We start from the raw sequence: 12,628 nt of genomic DNA, 5'->3' as shown, positions 1-12,628 counted from the left end.
CCGCGCATGCGTGGCTTAGATCGGTGACTTTGTGTGCTTGCGATTAGGTGCCTCACTCAGAGAGTGTGGGTTCAAATTCCGGATGGGACTTAACCCCAAAAGTACTAGAAACAGTACTTTACTAAGAAAGTGTTATCCCAAATATAATATTTGTTACATTTTACCATTTTCTACCAGGCATTGTGTTTTAATCACAATCAAATTGTCCACAATTACACGTTAAAAAAAGGTCAGCATAATATACTGAATCGCAAAAGAAACGTCACCCCAAGTAATATTGCTTGAAGAGTTGTCATTTAAATATCTTGGTATTTTTTGTCAAAGTTTCCTAAAGGGCCAAACTGCTTGCGACGACGTTTATACAATGTTTGGCCCTCACTCTATGAAGGTTCATACTCCAATGAACTCACACAAAGTGAAAGTCAATACTTATATTTTTTTGTCACAATTTCTTACCTCAAAGAATGTAGGCCAAGATCTAAACACAATTTTATTTAGAACGTTTCACCTCATGTTTACACTGACAGCCATACAACAACCAGCTATATCGCGAGATGTGACATAGGCGTATGGACGCACAACTTGCTCTCCATAAACATCTTACGCAGCACATGTGTTCAAATCATATCCTCATTAGATGACAGAGGTCTGTAAAGAACTACCTCAGTAAGTCAGTCACAATGACAGCGCGTCGTAATACATTTACATCAAGTACAAGACGTCAAAATGGCCGACACGATAAACGTGACGGGAGAGATTTCCGAAGCTGTTAATGAACCTGTGGCGGTTACATGTGTTAGTCATCATTGATCAACTGGCCGATCATTGAAAGGTGAATAAAGATGCGTCAAACAGACACTAAGGTAAATTCATAGATTGCTGGAGACGGCCAATATCATCCTAGGCACGGATTGAGTCGATACTGCGATAGTTTAGGTGTGCATTTCTTCGTTTGTTCATTAGGATAGGCCGTAGCGAGGATATTCGTGAACAATCATGCAGTCACGCTCTCTGACATTTCTCAATGTATACTGAAACGCTGAGACCAAGAATAAAGGTTCTAAATGATAAGAAAGAACGCTTCCGTATGTATTCGTGCTAGGGAATTCCCAGGGGTTTCCCCAGGAATGTGGAATGTAGTCCGTCAGTGTTTACGTCATTTCAAGAACACGATCTCATGAAAAACATATGAACGTCAAATTGTGTCGTTCATACACTTATGAACGTCAATTTCGCGGTCATGTGACCGACCTCCCGTCCAATGGAAAAGCCGTATATCGTGTAAACTTCAAATTAAAAAATTATACATATGTAACCGGGGTCAGCATAATAAGTCGCCACAGTATACAAAAATCACCGGGGTCAGCATAATAAGTCGCCACAGTTTACAAAAATCACCGGGGTCAGCATAATAAGTCGCCATAGTTTACAAAAATCACCAGGGTCAGCATAATAAGTCGCCACAGTGTGCACATATCACCAATGTTTATGTAATAAGTAATTGCTCACATCACAGTAAATTAACAACTATCATAGTAAACTACCCGACAACAGTTACAATAGTAACCTAACAATCGTCACAGTCAACTACCTGGCAACAGGCAAAATTCTAACTTAACGATCATCACAGTACACTACCTGACAACAGGCATCACAGTAACTTAACGATCATCACTTGTACACCACCTGACAACAGGCATCACAGTAACTTAACGATCATCACAGTACACTACCTGACAACAGGCATCACAGTAACTTAACGATCATCACAGTACACTACCTGACAACAGGCATCACAGTAACTTAACGATCATCACAGTACACTACCTGACAACGGGTATCCGATTAACTTATTAATCATCAGATTAAACTGACTGAAGACAGGTATAATAGTAACTTAACAATAATTACATTACACAAACAGACAAGAGGTATAATTGTAACTAACCAATCATCACAGTCAACTGACTGACAACATGTATAATAGTAACTTAACAAATATAACAGTAAACTAACTGACAAAAAGTATCCTATTAATCTATCAATCATGAGAGTCAAGTACCTGACAAGAGATATAATATTAACTTAACAATCATCACAGTAAACTACCCGATAACTTAATTATCATCACAGTAGGCCAACTGACAACAGGTATAATAGTAACTGAACAATCAACACATTCAACAAGCAGAGAACGGGTATCCTAGTACTGAACAATCAACACATTCAACAAGCAGAGTACAGGTATCCTAGTACTGAACAATCAACACATTCAACAAGCAGAGAACGGGTATCATAGTAACTGAACAATCAACACATTCAACAAGAAGAGAACGGGTATCCTAGTTCTGAACAATCAACACATTCAACAAGCAGAGAACGGGTATCCTAGTAACTGAACAATCAACACATTCAACAAGCAGAGAACGGGTTTCCCGGTTACTGAACAATCAGCACATTCAACAAGCAGAGAATGGGTATCCTAGTAACTGAACAATCAACACATTCAACAAGCAGAGAACGGGTATCCTAGTAACTGAACAATCAACACATTCAACTAGCAGAGAACGGGTATCATAGTAACTGAACAACAAACACATTCAACAAGCAGAGAACGGGTTTCTTAGTAACTGAACAATCAACACATTCAACAAGCAGAGAACGGGTATCCTAGTACTGAACAATCAGCAAATTCAACAAGCAGAGAACGGGAATCCTTGTTACTGAACAATCAACACATTCAACAAGCAGAGAACAGGTATCCTAGTAACTGAACAACCCACACTTTCAACAAGCAGACAACAGGTTTCCCGGTTACTGAACAATCAACACATTCAACAAGCATAGAACGGGTATTTTAGTAACTGAACAATCAGCTAATTCAATTCAACAAGCAGAGAACGGGTATCCTAGTAACTGAACAATCAACACATTCAACAAGAAAAGAACGGGTATTTCGGTAACTGAAAATCAACACATTCAACAAGCTGAGAACGGTATCCTAGTTAATAAACAATCAACACATTCAACAAGCAGAGAACGAGTATTTTAGTTACTGAACAATCAACACATTCAACAAGCAGAGAACGGGTATCTTAGTAACTGAACAATCCACACTTTCAACAAGCAGACAACAGGTTTCCAGGTTACTGAACTAAAAGCACATTCAACAAGCAGAGAACGGGTATCCTAGTAACTGAACAATCAGCACATTCAATTCAACAAGCAGAGAACAGGTATCCTAGTAACTGATAAATCAACACATTCAACAAGTAGAGAACGGGTATTTCGGTAACTGAAAATCAACACATTCAACAAGCTGAGAACGGGTATCCTACTTACTGAACAATCAACACATTCAACAAGCAGAGAACGGGTATCCTAGTAACTGAACAATCAACACATTCAACAAGCAGAGAATGGGTGTCCTACAAACTGAACAATCAACACATTCAACAAGCATAGAACGGGTATCCTAGTACTGAACAATCAACACATTCAACAAGCAGTGAACGGGTATCCTAGTAATTGAACAATCAGCATATTCTATTCAATAAGCAGAGAACGGGTATCCTAGTAACTGAACAATCAACACATTCAACATGCAGAGAATGGGTATCCTAGTAACGGAACAATCAACACATTCAACAAGCAGAGAACGGGTATCTTAGTGACTGAGCAATCAACACATTCAACAAGCAGAGAACGGGTTTCTTAGTAACTGAACAATCAACACATTCAACAAGCAGAGAACGGGTATCCTAGTAACTGAACAATCAACACATTGAACACGCAGAGAATGGGTATCCTAGTAACTGAACAATCAACACATTCAACAAGCAGAGAACGGGTATCCTAGTAACTGAACAATCAACACATTCAACAAGCAGAGAACGGTTTTCCGGGTAACTGAACAATCAACACATTCAACAAGCAGAGAACGGGTACCCCGTTAACTGAACAATCAAAACATTCAACAAGCAGAGAACGGGTATCCTAGTAACTGAACAATCAACACATTCAACAAGCAGAGAACGGGTATCCTAGTAACTAAAGAATCAACACATTCAACAAGCAGATAGCGGGTGTCCTTGTAACTGAACAATCAACACATTCAACAAGCAGAAAACGGGTATCCTAGTAACTAAACAATCAACACATTCAACAATCAGAGAACTGATATCCTAGTACCTGAACAATCAACACATTCAACAAGCAGAGAACGAGTATCCTAGTAACTGAACAATCAACACATTCAACAAGCAGAGAACGGGTATCCAAATAATTAAACAATCAAAACGTTCAACAAGCATAGAACGGGTATCCTACTAACCGAACAATCACAACATTCAACATGCAGAGAACGGATATCCTAGTAACTGAACAATCAATACATTCAACAAGCAGAGAACGGGTATCCTAGTAACTGAACAATCAACACATTCAACAAGCAGAGAACGGGTATCCTAGTAACTGAACAATCAACACATTCAACAAGCAGAGAACGGGTATCCTAGTAATTAAACAATCAACACATTCAACAAGCATAGAACGGGTACCCTAGTAACTGAACAATCAACACATTCAACAAGCATAGAACGGGTATCCTAGAAACTGAAAAATCAGCACATTCAACAAGCAGAGAACGAGTATTTTAGTAACTTATCATTCAGCACATTCAACAAGCAGAGAACGGGTATCTCAGTAACTTATCATTCAGCACATTCAACAAGAAGACGGGTATCCTACTAACTGAAAAATCAGCACATTCAAAAAGCAGAGAACAGGTATCTTAGTAACTTATCATTCAGCACATTCAACAAGAAGAGAACGGGTATCCTAATAACTGAAAAATCAACACATTCAACAAGCAAAGAACGGGTATCCTAGTAATCAAACAATCAACACATTCAACAAGCATAGAACGGGTATCCTAGTAACTGAACAATCAACACATTCAACAAGAAGAGAACGGGTATCTCAGAAACTGAAAAATCAACACATTCAACAAGCAGAGAACGGGTATTTTAGTAACTTATCATTCAGCACATTCAACAAGAAGAGAACGGGTATCCTAGTAACTGAAAAATCAACAGATTCACCAAGCAGAGAACGGGTATCTTAGTAACTTATCATTCAGCATATTGAAAAAGCAGAGAACGGGTATCTTAGTAACTTATCATTCAGCACATTCAACAAGAAGAGAACGGGTATCCTAGTAACTGAAAAATCAACACATTCAACAAGCAGAGAACGTGTATCGTAGTTACTGAATAATCAACACATTCAACTAGTAGAGAACGGGTATCCTAGTAACTGAACAATCAACACATTCAACAAGAAGACAACGGGTATCCTAGTAACTGAACAATCAACACATTCAACTAGCAGAGAACGGGTATCCTAGTAACTGAACAATCAACATTCAACAAGCAGAGAACGGGTATCCTAGTAACTGAACAATCAACACATTCAACAAGAAGAGAACGGGTATCCTAGTAACTGAACAATCAACACATTCAACTAGCAGAGAACGGGTATCCTAGTAACTGAACAATCAACATTCAACAAGCAGAGAACGGGTATCCTAGTAACTGAACAATCACCACATTCAACAAGTAGAGAACGGGTATCCTAGTAACTGAACAATCAACACATTCAACAAGCAAAGAACGGGTATCCTAGAAATCAAACAATCAACACATTCAACAAGCAGAGAACGGGTATCTCAGTAACTTATCAATCAGCACATTCAACAAAGCAGAGAACGGGTATCCTAGTAACTGAACAATCACGACATTCAACAAGCAGAGAACGGGTATCCTAGTAACTGAACAATCAACACATTCAACAAGCAGAGAACGGGTATCCTAGTAACTGAACAATCAACACATTCAACAAGCAAAGAACGGGTATCCTAGTAATCAAACAATCAACAAATTCAACAAGCATAGAACGGGTATCCTAGTAACTGAACAATCAACACATTCAACAAGAAGAGAACGGGTACCTTAGAAACTGAAAAATCAACACATTCAACAAGCAGAGAACGGGTATTTTAGTAACTTATCATTCAGCACATTCAACAAGAAGAGAACGGGTATCCTAGTAACTGAAAAATCAACAGATTCACCAAGCAGAGAAAGGGTATCTTAGTAACTTATCATTCAGCATATTGAACAAGCAGAGAACGGGTATCCTAGTAACTTATCATTCAGCACATTCAACAAGCAGAGAACGGGTATCCTAGTAACTGAACAATCAACACATTCAACAAGCAGAGATCGAGTATCCTAGTAACTGAACAATCAACAGATTCAACAAGCAGAGAACGGGTATCCTAGTAACTGAAAAATCAGCACATTCAACAAGCAGAGAACGGGTTTCCGAGTAACTAAACAATCAACACATTCAACAAGCAGAGAATGGGTGTCCTACTAACTGAACAATCAGCACATTCAACAAGCAGAGAACGGGTATCCTAGTAACTGAACAATCAGCATATTCAATTTAACAAGAAGAGAGCGGGTATCCCAGTAACTGAACAATCAAGAAATTCAACAAGCAGAGAACGGGTATCCTAGTAACTGAACAATCAACACATTCAACAAGAAGAGAACGGGTATCTTAGAAACTGAAAAATCAACACATTCAACAAGCAGAGAACGGGTATTTTAGTAACTTATCATTCAGCACATTCAACAAGAAGAGAACGGCTATCGTAGTTACTGAATAATCAACACATTTAACAAGCAGAGAACGGGTATTTTAGTAACTTATCATTCAGCACATTCAACAAGCAGAGAACGGGTATCGTAGTTACTGAATAATCAACACATTCAACAAGCAGAGAACGGCTATTTTAGTAACTTATCATTCAGCACATTCAACAAGCAGAGAACGGGTATCTCAGTAACTTATCATTCAGCACATTCAACAAGAAGAGAACGGGTATCCTAGTAACAGAAAAATCAGCACATTCAACAAGCAGAGAACGGGTATCTTAGTAACTTATTATTCAGCACATTGAAAAAGCAGAGAACGGGTATCTTAGTAACTTATCATTCAGCACATTCAACAAGAAGAGAACGGGTATCCTAGTAACTGAACAATCAACACATTCAACAAGCAGAGAACGGGTATCTTAGTAACTTATCATTCAGCAAATTCAACATGCAGAGAACGGGTATCGTAATTACTGAATAATCAACACATTCAACAAGCAGAGAACGGATATCCTAGTAACTGAACAATCAACACATTCAACAAGCAGAGAACGGGTATCCTAGTAACTGAACAATCAACACATTCAACAAGCAGAGAACGGGTATCCCGGTAACTGAACAATCCCCAAATTTAACAAGCAGATAACGGGTATCTTAGTAACTTATCATTCAGCACACTGAAAAAGCAGAAAACGGGTTTTTTAGTAACTTATCATTCAGCACATTCAACAAGAAGAGAACGGGTATCCTAGTAACTGGACAATCAACACATTCAACAAGCAGAGAACGTGTACCCCGTTAACTGAACAATCAACACATTCAACAAGCAGAGAACGGGTTTCCGAGTAACTGAACAATCAACACATTCAAAAAGCAAAGAACGGGTATCCAGGTAACTGAACAATCAACACATTCAACAAGCAGAGAACGGGTACCCCTTAAGTGAACAATCGACACAGTCAACAAGCAGAGAACGGGTATCCTAGTGACTGAGCAATCAACACATTCAACAAGCAGAGAACGGGTATCCTATTAACGGAACAATCAACACATTCAACAAGCAGAGAACGGGTATCCTAGTACTGAACAATCAGCACATTCAACAAGCAGAGAACGGGTATCCTAGTACTGAACAATCAGCACATTCAACAAGCAGAGAACGGGTATCCTAGTAACTGAACAATCAACACATTCAACAAGCAGAGAACGGGTATCCAGGTAACTGAACAATCAATACATTCAACAAACAGAGAACGGGTTTCCGAGTAACTGAACAATCAACACATTCAACAAGCAGAGAATGGGTACCCCTTAACTGAACAATCAACACATTCAACAAGCAGAGAACGGGTTTCCGAGTAACTGAACAATCAACACATTCAACAAGCAGAGAACAGGTATCCTAGTAACTGAACAATCAGCAAATTCAACAAGCAGAGAACGGGTATCCTAGTGACTGAGCAATCAACACATTCAACAAGCAGAGAACGGGTATTTTAGTAACGGAACAATCAACACATTCAACAAGCAGACAACGGGTATCCTAGTAACTGAAAAATAAACACATTCAACAAGCAGAGAACGGGTTTCCCGGTTACTGAACAATCAACACATTCAACAAGCAGAGAACGGGTATCCTATATACTGAACAATCCAAACTTTTAACAAGAAGACAACAGGTTTCCCGGTTACTGAACAATCAGCACATTGAAGAAGAAGAGAACGGGTATCCTAGTAACTGAACAATCAACACATTCAACAAGCAGAGAAGGGGAATCCTAGTAACTGAACAATCAGCACATTGAACAAACAGAGAACGGGTATCCCAGTTACTGAACAATCAACACATTCAACAAGCAGAAAACGGGTATCCTAGTAACTAAACAATCAACACATTCAACAATCAGAGAACTGATATCCTAGTACCTGAACAATCAACACATTCAACAAGCAGAGAACGAGTATCCTAGTAACTGAACACTCAACACATTCAACAAGCAGAGAACGGGTATCCAAATAATTAAACAATCAAAACGTTCAACAAGCATAGAACGGGTATCCTACTAACCGAACAATCACAACATTCAACATGCAGAGAACGGATATCCTAGTAACTGAACAATCAATACATTCAACAAGCAGAGAACGGGTATCCTAGTAATTAAACAAACAACACTATCAACAAGCAGAGAACGGGTATCCTAGTAACTGAACAATCAACACATTCAACAAGCAGAGAACAGGTATCCTTGTAACTGAACAATCAACAAATTCTACAAGCATAGAACGGGTATCCTAGTAACTGAACAATCAACACATTCAACAAGCAGAGAACGGGTATCCTAGTAACTGAACAATCAACACATTCAACAAGCAGAGAACGGGTATCCTAGTAATTAAACAATCAACACATTCAACAAGCATAGAACGGGTACCCTAGTAACTGAACAATCAACACATTCAACAAGCATAGAACGGGTATCCTAGAAACTGAAAAATCAGCACATTCAACAAGCAGAGAACGAGTATTTTAGTAACTTATCATTCAGCACATTCAACAAGCAGAGAACGGGTATCTCAGTAACTTATCATTCAGCACATTCAACAAGAAGACGGGTATCCTACTAACTGAAAAATCAGCACATTCAAGAAGCAGAGAACAGGTATCTTAGTAACTTATCATTCAGCACATTCAACAAGAAGAGAACGGGTATCCTAATAACTGAAAAATCAACACATTCAACAAGCAAAGAACGGGTATCCTAGTAATCAAACAATCAACACATTCAACAAGCATAGAACGGGTATCCTAGTAACTGAACAATCAACACATTCAACAAGAAGAGAACGGGTATCTCAGAAACTGAAAAATCAACACATTCAACAAGCAGAGAACGGGTATTTTAGTAACTTATCATTCAGCACATTCAACAAGAAGAGAACGGGTATCCTAGTAACTGAAAAATCAACAGATTCACCAAGCAGAGAACGGGTATCTTAGTAACTTATCATTCAGCATATTGATAAGCAGAGAACGGGTATCTTAGTAACTTATCATTCAGCACATTCAACAAGAAGAGAACGGGTATCCTAGTAACTGAAAAATCAACACATTCAACAAGCAGAGAACGTGTATCGTAGTTACTGAATAATCAACACATTCAACTAGCAGAGAACGGGTATCCTAGTAACTGAACAATCAACACATTCAACAAGAAGACAACGGGTATCCTAGTAACTGAACAATCAACACATTCAACTAGCAGAGAACGGGTATCCTAGTAACTGAACAATCAACATTCAACAAGCAGAGAACGGGTATCCTAGTAACTGAACAATCAACACATTCAACAAGAAGAGAACGGGTATCCTAGTAACTGAACAATCAACACATTCAACTAGCAGAGAACGGGTATCCTAGTAACTGAACAATCAACATTCAACAAGCAGAGAACGGGTATCCTAGTAACTGAACAATCACCACATTCAACAAGTAGAGAACGGGTATCCTAGTAACTGAACAATCAACACATTCAACAAGCAAAGAACGGGTATCCTAGTAATCAAACAATCAACACATTCAACAAGCAGAGAACGGGTATCTCAGTAACTTATCAATCAGCACATTCAACAAAGCAGAGAACGGGTATCCTAGTAACTGAACAATCACGACATTCAACAAGCAGAGAACGGGTATCCTAGTAACTGAACAATCAACACATTCAACAAGCAGAGAACGGGTATCCTAGTAACTGAACAATCAACACATTCAACAAGCAAAGAACGGGTATCCTAGTAATCAAACAATCAACAAATTCAACAAGCATAGAACGGGTATCCTAGTAACTGAACAATCAACACATTCAACAAGAAGAGAACGGGTACCTTAGAAACTGAAAAATCAACACATTCAACAAGCAGAGAACGGGTATTTTAGTAACTTATCATTCAGCACATTCAACAAGAAGAGAACGGGTATCCTAGTAACTGAAAAATCAACAGATTCACCAAGCAGAGAAAGGGTATCTTAGTAACTTATCATTCAGCATATTGAACAAGCAGAGAACGGGTATCCTAGTAACTTATCATTCAGCACATTCAACAAGCAGAGAACGGGTATCCTAGTAACTGAACAATCAACACATTCAACAAGCAGAGAACGAATATCCTAGTAACTGAACAATCAACAGATTCAACAAGCAGAGAACGGGTATCCTAGTAACTGAAAAATCAACAGATTCAACAAGAAGAGAACGGGTATCCTAGCAACTGAACGATCAACACATTTAACAAGCAGAGAATGGGTATCCTAGTAACTGAACAATCAACAGATTCAACAAGCAGAGAATGGGTATACTGGTAGCTTATCATTCAGCACATTCAACAAGGAGAGAACGGGCTTCCTAGTTACTGAACAATCAACAGATTCAACAAGCAGAGAACGGGTATCCTAGTAACTGAACAATCAGTACAATTGAGTACCAGACAACGGATCCACCTTAGGGAAGAACGATGGAGCAAACTGTCATGGACACAATGATAACCAAGGTACATAAAAGACAGCTTAGTCCTGCATCTTTCTGAATCACAGGGTATACGTTCTAATTTAATTAATCCGAGATACTGTTCTACTGACAACATCTCATCTTTTAATCATGCCCTCTGTTGTTGCCTTATTTTTTTATTCAGGTAATTATCTGTCGCTGAAGCTTAGAAGCCACGGTTCTGTGGTTGTTTAAACTCGCCAATGTCCAGACTCCTGCCAGGGCTTTGTCCTACTCTTATCTGTCACAAACCAAGCTGATTTCACTTAATATTTCATAGGCTGCTGAAGCAATCTCCCTGTACACGATATGTTGTTGGGTAAACATTACTCACTCTCCGTAATACCCGATCACAAACCAATAGGAGGGACACACGCGGGGAATGGCTGCGAATACTACCTTCTCAAATTTCAATTTCTGGAACACATGTAACACCTAGATCTTAATTTGTTAACCCTGATCAAATAATTAGTGGCTTGTCCTGATAGCAGGACGAGAGAATTGGACCCCATTAAATGATGGAAACAAATAAGTGTATTAATGTTTCATGGAAGAGTTTTATTACCGATGTTAGCGGACGCTTTGAGTTTCTTCCGCGCGCTTTTTTGCAGCAGTACAGAACATGTAGCTGAGATGACAAATTCAGATGTACCCTACAACACAAAAAATATAACCAGGAACACACAACACCTACTCCAGAACACACATCACATACTCCAGAACACATACCACATACTCCAGAAAACACATCACATCCTCCAGAGCTCACACTACAACCTCCAGAACACACATCACATCCTCCAGAACACACATCCCACCTTACAGAAAATATACCACATCCTCCATAACACACGTCACATCCTTTAGAACACACATCACATCCCCCAGAGCACACACCACATCCTCCAGAATACACACCACATCCTCCAGAGCACACACTACGTACTCCAGAACACACATCACATCCTCCAGAACACACACTACGTACTCCAGAACACACATCACATCCTCCAGAACACACACCACGTACTCCAGAAGACAGACCCCACCTTCCAGAACACACATGACGATCTCTAGAAAACACATCACATCCTCCATAACACACATCACATGCAACGGAACATCTATCACACATAGATGTGAACACACACCCCACCTTCCAGAACACACACCACGTACTCCAGAACACACACCCCACCTTCCAGAACACACACCACGTACTCCAGAACCGGCATCAAATCATCAAGACCACACACCACATCTTCCACAACAAAAACTACACGCTTCAAAACACACATTACACCCTCTGGAACACACATCACATCCTCCAGAACACACATTACATCCCCCAGAACACAC

The sequence above is a fragment of the Haliotis rufescens genome, unplaced genomic scaffold (genome assembly GCF_023055435.1).
Source record: "Haliotis rufescens isolate VD_foot unplaced genomic scaffold, xgHalRufe1.0.p SCAF_8, whole genome shotgun sequence".
Lineage (NCBI taxonomy): Eukaryota > Metazoa > Mollusca > Gastropoda > Lepetellida > Haliotidae > Haliotis > Haliotis rufescens.
Note: the sequence above shows the minus strand (reverse complement) of the source record.